This window comes from Mus caroli, chromosome 2, assembly GCF_900094665.2.
Source record: "Mus caroli chromosome 2, CAROLI_EIJ_v1.1, whole genome shotgun sequence".
Taxonomy (NCBI): domain Eukaryota; kingdom Metazoa; phylum Chordata; class Mammalia; order Rodentia; family Muridae; genus Mus; species Mus caroli.
In genome coordinates, this window is record NC_034571.1 from 13,649,465 (window position 1) to 13,662,450 (window position 12,986).

Genomic DNA, 12,986 nt, shown 5'->3' on the forward strand with positions numbered 1-12,986 from the left:
TGTGGGGGTGTGGGGGGAGAGAAGGAGAACTAGGGATAAGAATAAGAGAAGTGAGAGCTTAAGATAGAGGGGAGGAGCCAAGCAGCCCCTTTTATAGTGAGCTTGGCTATCTTGCAGTTGTAGGGTAGCTGTGGTGAGGAGCATTCCTGGCTATTGTCAGGTAACTGTGATGGAGGAATCGAGCCAGAATGTCAGAAGTTTAGAACATTGTCTGTGTGACTTATAGTCACAGGATTATGGACTGGAGACTCTGTGGTGTCAAGTGCCTATGTCTGGGAATGTGGCTCACTGATCTGTCCCTTGTAGAGATTTCTACTGGGTCTCCAGAGTAATCCTCACTCAACCAGTAACTGGCTGCCTTTCACAGTCCCACAGACTCTGTCTGTCACTAATTTACTTACCCCAAAAAAAGTTTATTTAGGGCCATTATAAATTGCCCAATAAGCATGCTTTTGAGGTACTATAGTCTAAAAGCAATAGATTTGAAGGCTAACACTCAAAAAATCATCTGAAGGCTACAGGCTACCTCATATTAATGATATCTGTAGAAGAAGATCCAAGAGTTGATTTATCTGTGTGGCTGCAAACAACAATGATCTCCTAGAAATTATATCTATCACTGGAAGGAAGGAAGAAACAATTAACAATATCAAAGCATCGGAGTGCTTCAGTGAGCCAAGGCTTGAACAGATCCCCACTGTATACAGGAACAAAGGAGTCTCAGTAGGCACAGGAAAAGAATGATTTTGGTAGAGTTGAAGGGGCAGAAGCCTGATTTCAAGGAGCAGAGAATGGATGGCAGATAAGAAAGTAGAGTTGAGACACAGTGACTGAAGTTCTGAGGCTACCATAGAAAGGATGTTAAAGAGCAGCTCTTCATCTAGGGACAATGATTGAGAAGTCTGTAACTGATTATTACAAGTTATATTAAGGAAAAGGAAGAACAAATCTAGACAGAACTAAGGATACAAAGTTCGGGTTCAGGTACTCCACAAACTTGGTTTGTTTGAGATTTTATTCAATCATTTTACATTTCAGAAATATATATTTGCCTCTATTTGGAACCTTAACAAGGAAAACTTGTGTCTCTGTTTCAAATTCCTTATACTAACCAGGGACCCAGACCATGACATCACCCAGCCATCACCATCTCATCATCATCAAGTCTACAAAATGATTACAGTAAAAAGGAACTTAACAGCTAAAAACAAAAATTTAAATAAATAAGTCCCACCTGACACCGTAGGGGCAAACACACCGCAAGGTTACCTCAGAGCACAATGGAAATAAAGCCTTTTCAAAAAGCCCCACAAAGCTTCAGCCCTGAAAAATAATAAGAATAAATAAATCTTTCTACAACAGAAAATGTTGATTTTTCTCCCCCAAGCTGAGCAGATTTTTTGCCTCTTCATTCTGTTTTCTAATTATTGGCTTTCTTACACATCATCAGTTTTCAGGCTTATCTCTGGTTGAAATGTGTCTGTTTGTCACTATTCCAACTTCCTGGGTCTAGGATTTATCTAGTGTTTACTCTGGTAAAGATCTAATGGGGGTAGGTCACCTCATCCTCACCAAGGCCATGTTACTAGAGTGAGGGCTGAAGTGGGCTCCCTTCATAGAGGAGATATCCTTGCTCTGAGTGAGTATATTTGTGGTAGGCCTTGGTGGCTTTATACAGGGTTCCTGGTTCCTTCACTGCATTATGGTTCAAGGGTATACCTGATCACAGACTGATCCTTTGTCCCAGATGCTATTTAAACAGCTTAGATTTATCATAAAGGACTCAAATCTTGTAATGTATTTTCTGTTGAAAGGAAATTGCCACTTGTTTCAAAGCTAATATGAATACAAATCAAATTGTGAATACCCTTAAATACATTTGAATATCATCGATAGGAAAGGATAAAGGAAAAGGAAGAAGAATAGGAGAGGGAAGAAGAAAAGAAGGAACAGGGTAGAAAATGGGAGAGGGAATGAGAGGGGAAGAGGAGGCCAGTGAAGGAGAGAAGATGAAGAGGGTGGGGAAAAGAAGGGAAGTAGGGATGGTGGGGGTGGCGAGGGGAGGAGAGAGGAGGGTAGGAATGGTTGAGTTTCAGCAAGAGAGGACATAGCATTCTCTCTAGTAGCACTCTTCTGCCTGTATTACTTTTCTATTGTGATAAAGCACTATGATCAAGACAACTATAGAAGGAAGGTTTTGTTTGGATTTACAGTTCCATGGTGCTAGAGTCAGGGAAGGGCATCATGGCAGCAGACCCCAGTGAGTCATGGTGGAAGGAACAGCTGAGGACATGTACTCTCCAATGTGGCCACACCTCCTAAGCTTCCCAAAACAGCATCAAACACTGGGGGGGACCAAGGATGGACATGCCTGAGACTATTTCAGATCAGCATATTGTCCGTGGTGATAATGGTTAGAGGAAACTACCCGAGCTACCTCAAGCACTGCCCTAGACTCAATATCCTTTCCCCCAAGATCTCAGCAGAATTCTTGCCTGAGAAAATGGGTTTTACTCCTGGGCTGGGTATCTTAGTCCAACTTGGCCCAGGCAATGTCTTTAGCTTTTTGCCAGAACAAATTTGTCACTCACAGTAGGAAAACTATTGCTAAGGCTCAACTGACTCTGTATCCTTCTTTGTTCTGCAGAAAAATGCTGACATCAAGCCAGCTTGGAGGCCGCAGGACTGACCACTGACAGGCTGGAGCGAATCAAGCCCAATTCAGCCTTTGCTGCCTGGAGACCACCTGTCTCTCTCTGGATGTTTTCTCAGTGGTAGAGGAAAACATGGCTCTGTGAGAGTTATCACCATACAAATTCAATATTTATGTTTCCCATATGATAGGCACTGAATTACTATTCTTAGAAGAATGAAAGAAATTAGAGAGTGATTTTTGTAGTTATCAAATTTATCTGAAGATCATGTTTTTCTCAATGCTGTAATCTACTTCAAGGAAATAATGGCAGCCACTGTTATCGTTGAAATATACAACACCCATGTTCCCCACATACAAAGCTCAAGTGTTAAAGGCTAGGTTGCCAGTTAATGGAGATTTGGAGTTTTTGAAGCAAGAGGACTCTGAATTCATTAACCACACTGAAGCAGTCATAGCCAAAGGAGTTTTTAGGAACCTACAGCCAGTTGGAGAAGTAGGCACAGAGGGGACTGATGTTGAAAGACATACCTGGTCTTGAACTCTTCCTTCTACTTTCTCATCACCATTACCAGAGGTAAGCATCTCTGAGGCCTCTACAATGACTCCTGCCTTATCTCAGACCCAAAGTCAGCCAACTATAGACTAAAACCTCTGAATCCATGAGCCAAGGTGAGTATATTCCCCTTTACATTGTTTTCCTTGGGTGTTTGTCACAGTGATACAAAGACACTTTTGAGATCATCTCAAATAAGTATGGGCAAGCTCCCCAAGATTCTTTCAAACCAAAGGCACAAGTAATGGTTACAGCAAACTCTATGGGTCCTTGTCATTGGGAAAGATGCTTCAAGTTTAAATGTCTACAGGAGTTTCCAAGGCAGTAAGTGAGGTGAGCCACATATAATACAACAGGCCACAGTAGGAAATGCAGCAGAGTAGTCTGGAAACTGCTTTTAGTTGCACATGATCATTGCCTTCTAGGAGTTTAGCTCTTATGTTATTGGAATTTCTATTTTAAAAGGAGCCAGAAGCTTGGTTTCATGTGAAATCTCATTCTTCTTTAAGATTTCTAACTAAATAGAAATATTAAAACTATCCCACTGACCTTGTATAAAGTTGGACTTCAAGCTACTAGTGTACAAACAGCATTCTAGGATTATTTCTAGTTGATGATTCCAAACAATAGAGGGAGGAATTCAAGTTTGATAAACTCACCCAGAAGACATTGAAGTGTTATGACGCCTCCATTTAGCTATTCCATCCTGAAATTCTCAGCATCTAATGAGTTCTTGTTATGCATTTCTGTAATGAACAGATATGCTGCAGCATTATTGAGCCTGGTCATTTTCAAGCATCTTTAGCATCCTCTCCCACCCCCAGCAAACAGACAGCTAAAGGCACTTATATTACATTGTTTTCAGAAATACGCAGGAGCAGCAGCAGCAGGGCCTCATCAGAGGGAAGAGGTCTCAGACAGGCCCTCTGAGTTCTGAAGCAGAACTTTGAAATCATTAAGCAACACTTATGAGAGTTGGGGAAATGAATGAAGTACCTTCATCTAGGGAGGAGTCAGGCCTGAGCAGCATTCCAGCAGCATCCTCTCCACTTCTCAGCCCTCACCCAGTCTGGGAAAGTCCAGAGAGTAATTCAACGCAAGGCACAGGCAAGTGTGTTGTCCTGCTTATAAATGGACTGGGAATCCTCCTTTCCTCTCTCTCTCTTTGTTCTCTGTAACAGCTTCCAAGAGCTTGAATTCATCGAAGATGCAGGACACCTGAGGAATGGCTTCCCTCAACCCTCATGAATCTCTAGTGAAGTTCTCTGTGAGTGTCTTTTCCTCAACAAACTAGAGACCAGTTCTAGAGACAACTTCTCAGTTCCATCACTTCCCACCTTAGCCTTGAAAAACTCAACTCTACCTCCACAGCAAGACTCTCCTCCTGGAGCAGAGCCCCATGCTTCAGAAAACTATATATGCACAGGTATCACCTTGTAAGAGCCTATTCTCCAACAGAAGTGAGATGACCTGAGTATCATGATCAAGGGTTCTTTCATTTTAAATGATTCCTCCCTGTAGAGAGAGATCAGGTTTTCTTCCTGCAGCTTACTTGGCTCCCTCTTTGAAGAACAATATAATTATAGTGAAAGGACAGAGAACACCATGCAGATTAAAATCATAGGTTCTTGGGCTTCCCTACAAACCTTGATGTTAAATTGAACAGCATTTAGATGCCCTTTAGCTCACCTTTCAATAGAAGCTTTTTTTTTAAAACTGGAAAGCTTTTCAAATCAGGTCTATAGCCAGACAAACTCTTCCCTTACACTTAACCACTTACCACCCATGTCTTATGTTAAGTAACTCATTAAATTGCCTTCTTTTCTGTTTATTTTCCTCAGAAATTACCTCTTTGGGCTCTTTGACTGACCTCCTTGTATATCATTGTTTGAACAGAGAATAATACACTGGAGTCACTATTATGATATTTAAAAGAAAAAAAGAAAGAAAGAAATGCTCCTGGGTCCTCGGAATACTCCAAACATCCAACCCATACTTAAAAAGCTCCTTCCAGAAAATGAGGTCAAATTTCTATTCATAAGACTTGTCTGTTTCTTCCCTGTCTCTTCATCTCCTTAGTCACCCAGGTAACAATCACACATACTCAAATCATTAAAAGCAGATCTCAGCACAATGTATGCTTCCTTGCCCCAGAAACAGAATAGTATTTACTTATTATTATTTTTGCTCAACAAAATATATGACTTAATGTCTGCCTCGTTAGCATGCTCACTCGGCTAAAACAATTGGGCCAGGAAAATTTCAGCTACCATATTCAAGAGAGTGACTTCAGGAAAGCACTAGAAAATGGGGATCTTTATTGAGACAGGCTACAGGACCACACTGTTTTCTACAGCTCCATAACTTGGTTACTGATAACCTGAGATAGTTCTCTCTTTCATAGGATGCCAAAGTTAAAGGATGCCACATAACTCATAAAAGTCTCACCTCGGAAGAAGTTGGTACATTTAGCCAATAACTACAGAGGACTGCCATCTTGTCTGTGAGATACAATGTTTTCCACATAATCATGATTATTTTAAAAGATATAAAGTGAATGTTTATGTTTATAAGACTTGTTCATCCTGTTTTTTTTTTTTCTTTGCAAAATATCACCCAAAGGCATAGAGCATTTAGTTGGGAAAGGTTTTTTTGTTTGTTTGTTTTTCTTTATCTCCTTACCACAACTGTCTCTCTAAGAAATGTGGTTCCCAACTGTCACTATCTTCAGTTTTCTATGGAAGCTCTCCCTGCCTCATCAATTCTTCACTCAACAGGGTATCTGCCCTCCTTTAATATAACTAACAGAATCAACAGTTCATTTCCCTATCCTTAGCGAAGCCCTTTAACAGGAATCATTCAGTAAAGGACCAGAGCAACAACTGCAAGTTGGCTTTGGATGAAACATCTTTCCAACATTGTAATCTCTTTCCCATAGGGCTTCTCCTTTGGCTCCTTAGAGACAGAGCCTAACTTTGTAGTTAAACCCAGCCTCAAACACCCAATATTTCTGTGCCTTTTTCTCTCCAAAGGAAAGCACACTGTCTAACAGTGGAAACTCACTCCATCACAATTCAAAAAGGGCTATTTTTATTTAGTTCATCATTAAATCATTTGTAGTTCAAGTATAAGGTCAAATATAACCTAAAAGTTCAGCTCCTGAAATCCACAAGGATAAATTTGTCACAAGCACACTCACGTGAGTAAATATCAGAAAAGATGGTCCTTTTGTTACCTTGCCAATTTTTTTAATTGGAAGCAAAATATAAGGAGAATTGGAATCATCTTAAGGATTTACTCTTCCTTTCTCAGTCCCCAGATTTTCTAGCGCTGTCTGTCTCTACCAAGGTCTGCATCATGTAGCCTTCAAAACCAGAACCATCTGGAGCAATGTGTGAGGCTTAAGTAGAAGAGATTCGCTGTTCATTAACCAATTAAAGGTACTTTAGAAAATCCAGATAGAAAACAGTTCTTGTTTAAATCACAGTTTAAGGATACATCCTTTAGAATACTGGCAGAGAAAAATCCATTCTGAGAGTCATTGTCTGTGTCTAATTTTAAAAATACCAAAACATGATCTCTGTGTGTGTATGTATATATGTGTGCATGTTCAAAGAGACAATGGTTAATAGTTTTTAACCACACTTAATAACAAGAGGTGAGACCACTTCATTGTAAAATGCTCTATACAAAAGTGTAGGTTCTGGGGGTTTATGAATCAATTCCTATAACAATGAAATACTTTTAAACATGAAAGTCATCTTTATCTAATCTCCTTTATTTTACAAATGAAAGAACTGAGCCCCAAAGAATAGAAAGAGAGAAAGCCACATACTCTGAAGAGCACATTCAATGGATATAGCATGTCTGACCATAGTCTGACTGCTCCTATGTCCTTATGAACCCATGATGACCAGACTCATCCATGAGAAACACAGTGCCTGCATACCACTCCAAGGGAGGTCATTCTTGGATGTCTCACTCAAAATCCAATGAGGTTCTATATTGTGGTGCTTCCTTAAGAATGAACAATACTTTTTTTCCCCCCACATAATCATTTTTTAAAAGCTTTGTAAATGAGCAACTTTATGCAAGATAGAGATGACTAAATTACCAGTAAGAACTGTATTATTACTTCAAGGTGTGAGTTAGTCAGAAAATTCTCATATCTTTTTTTGGACCATAATCACTTCTCTAACAACAGAGATTGAACATTGCTTTGGGATGAAAACTGAGAGAGCCACATCTGTATTGGCTTATTTTCTGTCTTAGCTATTTTCTTTGTTGCTGTGATTAAAATACTTCAACAAAAGCAACTTAAGCAACAAGGGGTATATTTTGGACCACAGTTTAATGTTGTAAGTTAGGTTATAAGTAGTAAGTTTAAGTATATCACTGTGGGGTAGTCATGGCATTAGGATGAGGTCACATGACATCCATAATCAACAAGCAGAACAAGATGACTTCATGTTCTCAGCGCACTTTTGATATTTTGCACAGGTCCAGGAGTCTGGCTCAGAGAATAATAGCACCCATGAAAGACAATTATTGCTATCTCAATTAACTTAATAAAGATAATGCCCCACAGGCATGCCAAGAGGTCAATCTCCCAAGTGATTCTAAATCTCATTAAGTTGCTAATTGAGACTATTATAGTTCTTTTTCTAAGTGGACACAATAGTAAAGTGCCCTCTTATTTTCAAGAAACATCAATGGAATGTATAACCAGAGAGAGACTGAAAGAGACAAAGAGACAGAGACAGAGGGAGACAGAGACCAAGAGACAGAGACATAGGGAGACAGAGAGAGACCAAGAGACAGAAAGAGGCCACTGAGAGACAGAAAGATGGAGAGACAGAGACAACGAGAGACAGAGAGACATACACAGAGAGGCAGAGACACAGAGAAAGAATATTTATTATATAAATCCCCACCATCTTTGTCAATTGTTCTCTTTTGCTGTATTCCTTAGCACAAACAGCTCATTAAGCCACATAAGTGAGTGTCTTATGAGTTTCCTGTTGGCCTGGTCACCAGTATAGATTATCTGGTAACATGAGGCCTCCTTCAAAGGAAAAGAGCCAGAGATCAGAGATCAGAGATCATCACTTCATCTACTAAGCTTACTTCACATGAATGCAGTTGTGAAATCCAGACTTTGGATGGTGACATAGTTCCTTGCTGGTGTGTGGTATAAGTCACAATTATTAAAAGGCCAGTACTTCTTATTTCCATTTAAACTACTCTGTAGGCAATGGAATTGTAAGATATAAGTTTCATCTTGTCTCCTACAAATGAAAAATACAAAATTTTAACACATGAAGGAGAAAATCAGGGACTGCATCCGAAACCAAGGCAGGGAATTAGAATTGCAGGAAACTGCAGAGGCGCACGGAGAGAAACACCAGGCAGGAGACCGAAGGCTCAGGCATGAGTCTGTAGGAGTGCTAGGGGCTGATGATCAATCCTGGGCATGCTCTCCACATTTTTATCAAAAAGAGTCTAAAAACCACTAATAATAAAAGTGGTTTATTACTGATACCACAGCACACAAAAACTATACAAAACCAAAACAAACCAAAACAAAACCAAAAACAAGCATAAATCAGAAATTTACAGCCCAAAAAAGATAGCTCAGGAAAATACACTTTTAATAAATGAAGTCTTAATCAGTCTATGTGATGATAGTAGTTCTTCAAAAAGCAAGAGTATTGGATGTGGGGAGAGGGAATGATATGGTCAAAATATGTGATATGCTTGAGGAATTAGTGTTTATGAAACCGGACACATTATACAATGGAGATGAACAATAAAAGTACTATAAAATCTTTAATTATGACTGCTAAATAAACTAAAATGAGTTTAAAACTGATGTCATAAAAGTTGTCACCACTCTTATTTTCATTTTCTCATCATAGAAAAATCATGAACTTGTCAGTACAATAGATTACCAGATATAATAATAACACTTAAACACTGAGCAAGGTTTAAAAGGGGAGTTACAACAACCAGAATATTGAAGGAACTGGAATTCAAGAGAAAATAAATCTAATGGACAAAATAGTCTCCAATTATTTATAATGTTTTTATTTTACTGAAACCTTAAAGAAAGTATGGGGAAAGTGGGTGGTGGGGACTAGAGTGGTCCAAGCTATGGTTCTTTTTCTTTCCTCTTGGAAACTTTATCTCTGAAGTAGAACCAAAGATCAGAGCTATATTTATTTTTAAGCATTTGAAAAGATTAAATAATATTTTCTTAAGGAAAGTCCAGTGACCTTGTTGCTTGCTTCAGGTGAGTTCAGCTGATCTAGGAACTTTTCACTATTGGTTTTTCCAGCTAGAGGTGGGTTTTCTCATGGGCTGTCTTTCCAGAGGCACAGCATCATTTGTTTTATTGTCTTGGAAGTAAAATGCATGGATGTTGTTGTTGTTGTTTTAAAAAAGATATCTTAAGATTCCCAGAAACATTCACTAGGTGGGCAGATCTTTGCCATTAACCAAGGACGAAAGAGACAGTTAGCCTGTGAACTTTTGCCAGCTTCATTAAATTCTTGAGCACTGAGTTTTGACAAAAGTATCTTGCTCCTGCAGATTTAAGTGTTTTGGAGAAAATGTAACTAAGCTAGATTTTATTTTCCACATGGAGACAAACAAAGGAAACCCTCTCTTCCTTTTCTATTTTGACACTGGTTGATTTAAATGAGTTTTATTTTAGTTAAAATTAAATGTAATTGTCAGATAGAGGAAAAAAAATATATATATATATATAGAGAGAGAGAGACTGGTAATAAATACTAAAATAAAATCTGAAGATAAATTTCAGACTTTGAGGAAATGAACATTTATGTTAAACTTTTGTTCAATTTTAAGGTATATTTGAAATTTTTCATTACTAAGTACTTGAGAACAAAAACATTTGAAAGAGAACAATAGGCTAGGCAGATGGATCAGTGGACAAATATTCATTATACCAACATGAAGATCTAACTTTGAATCTCCAGAAGATACTATGTGAAGCAAGGTGCAGTAGTAGGGACTCCATAGCCTCTGTACTTTTATGGCAAGATGGAAGATGGAAACAGGAGAAACCCTAGGTATTCAGGGGTCTGTGGCTTGGCATAACCCTGACATTCTCTCTCTAAGTAGAATGTTAGAACCAACAGCCGAGGTTGACCTCTAATCTCTTTACTTGAGGACACATACACATAAGATAGATTAGAGACAGAGAGAGAGAGAGAGAGAGAGAGAGAGAGAGAGAGAGAGAGAGAGAGAGAGATGATAGATGATAGATGATAGATAGATAGATAGATAGATAGATAGATAGATAGATAGATAGATAGGCGGGGGAATGAGAATGATCACTAAAAACAGACAAACAAACCAAGGCTTATTTTATCAGCTACAATCAAACCAAACAGCAAAAGAATCTATAGTGGGTAACTGCATAGCCCTGTTAGACAAAGAAAACTGGTTCCAAACTCAAGGGTGTTTGGCAGATATTCAAGGTTGATAAAGAGAACATATGTGAAGGAAAACTTAATGTTATCCATTTTTTTAAAAAAAATACATATCCTCAATGCAAAGCCTGTAACTTCAAGACACATCAGGCACCCAAGACATCTCATGATATCTAAGGCAGAAACAGGGTGGACAGGGAAAGAAAAGCAGTTAGAACCATAGGGGTCTCACATGCACTCTTTCCCAGGCACTTTTATCCCAAGTCTAAATCTCTTATCTCTTTACCCAGGAATGATAAAGGCCAACAATTGAAAACATCTGATAGGGACCACTGAGTTCAGCAAGCAACAGAAATTTAAAACATAAACAAAAACAAGGCTTAAAGAACTCAAATGGACAAATGCATCTTCAGGGAGCAAGGGGCAAGATCTGTTTCCAGTTCAATTATGTCTTTGAAACACAAACCTCAAGTAGGGTTCTAAATGAGGCAACCTTCCAGTCTTTAAGATGGCTCTATTTTATATTCTTTTCTTGACTCAAGAATATTAAGATTTGTGCATATTCAATATAGCTAGACAGAAGAACAAATCCCACACATGTCAATAGTTCCTAGTGTTCTTGACCATAAAACTTATTTATGTGCTTAAAAATTACTGTGAACCTCCAAACTTGTTTTGTTAACAAGTGCTATTTTAAATGTTTACATTGGAAATTAAAATAGACTTTTAAAGATATTTATTTGCCTTTTACATATTTTTATCTTTACATAGTAACATTTATTTTTACATAATAATAAACTCAGGACATATTAATATAAATAATATCTTCAATATAATGTATAGTCTTAGTTGAGCAATGACATTCACTCATAAAATAGTAGAAAAAGTTGGGCAGTGGTGGCACATGCCTTTAATCCTAGCACTTGGGAGGCAGAGGCAGGTGGATTTCTGAGATGGAGGCCAGCCTGGGCTACATAGTGAGTTCCAGGACAGCCAGAGCTATACAGAGAAACCCTGTCTTAACCGCCCCCCCCAAAAAAAAAGAGTAGAAAAACAAGTATTTTGATGTTTGACAGCACGACAAGCTCAAAAGTCTAAATTTAAAATAAAGAGTGGGGGTGCAGCTGGCTTTTGATTTACTTAAGAACTCAGTTTTGTGCTATCAACTATCTACTGAGACCAAGAGAACTGATAACATCTCTGTCAAAGAGAAGAGGGTGGAGAGAGGAGGAGGGGAAAGAACTTAGTTAGGCCACAGAAAGACAGGAAGTAGAAAGAGTCATTTACCTATAAAAGAAGTTGGCATCCATTCAACTGCTGCCTTTGTCTTCTTCCAAGCCTCCCTGAAAATGTCATACTTCCAGCTTGGAGACTTACAAAGAGAACCAATCTGAGGACCAGCGGGATGAAGAAAGCCTAGTTTTAAGCTGGTCCCATTTACTAAGGAGCCAACCACAGAATATCCTACCGAATCAAATGTTTCTTCTTCAACCTTAGACTACAAACCACCAGCCTGTTCTCTGGTGAGGCATGAAGGAATCAAACACCCAACATGAACCATACCAGGCACCTGTCCTCCACCCAACCTGCCTCCTTTAATGATGCGTCCCGGAACACTCTTCGGGAATGGTGTCATTATCATAAGTTGATGGCAAGAAAGTTGAGGTTTATTTGAGACCGGAGACATTCATATTCTAAACAAGAATGTTATATTCCCAATACATCTTGTGAGACCAGAATGAAGCAGGGTCCCAAGAAACCCAAGATAGTCTTCAGAGGAATTGGTCTTCCAAGCAGTTGCCAAAGTATGAAGCAGGAGAACAGTATCCTGGAAATTCTAACTTCACCTAAGTGGTTCACATTTGCAACCTGGACAAGGATTGCCATGAGAGCTGCCCGGTCAATGTTTATGAATCGATGTCCTCCTTCCTCTAATGTACAGGCCTTTCTGCCACAAGCCATTGGATTCAGATGGTGTGTTGTGCATGGCAGGCAGCGCCCTGCAGATAAGAAAGGCTGGGTTCTTGGCTGCAATTTCTTGCTAGTCAGACCTGGGTTCCAGACTCCCCAAAAGATGAATTTTCTCTTCCTGTTACCAGCCTGTGTTACCCCAGAACTAGGAGTGCAAGATAATTTGCTATGTCCTGAATGTGTTCACAGCAACAAGATCACGAGGAACTGTAAAACTAGAAGCCATACAAAGAAAAATGCTCCAGTCCAATCACGCGGGACCTGAGACTGCTTTGGTTGGGGAGGAAGAAATATGGCCTGAGTGGGGCCACAAGCCTCTCCGGTCAGAAAAGCGCCGGGGTAGCTAGGG

The 12,986-nt window shown here is 39.2% G+C and overlaps 1 long non-coding RNA gene and 1 pseudogene across 1 annotated transcript; one reads left to right on the plus strand and one right to left on the minus strand.

The window, feature by feature from the left end:
* Nucleotides 1-1,235: 1,235 nt before the first annotated feature.
* Nucleotides 1,236-8,481, minus strand: LOC115029762. Its single transcript, XR_003835328.1, has 3 exons — nt 8,337-8,481; nt 3,869-3,955; nt 1,236-1,323 (listed from the first exon to the last, which is right to left on the minus strand). It is a non-coding gene; the product is annotated as an uncharacterized LOC115029762 (long non-coding RNA).
* A 1,793-nt stretch (nt 8,482-10,274) lies between these two features.
* LOC110289741 overlaps nt 10,275-12,986 on the plus strand; it is a 4,210-nt pseudogene continuing 1,498 nt past the window's right edge.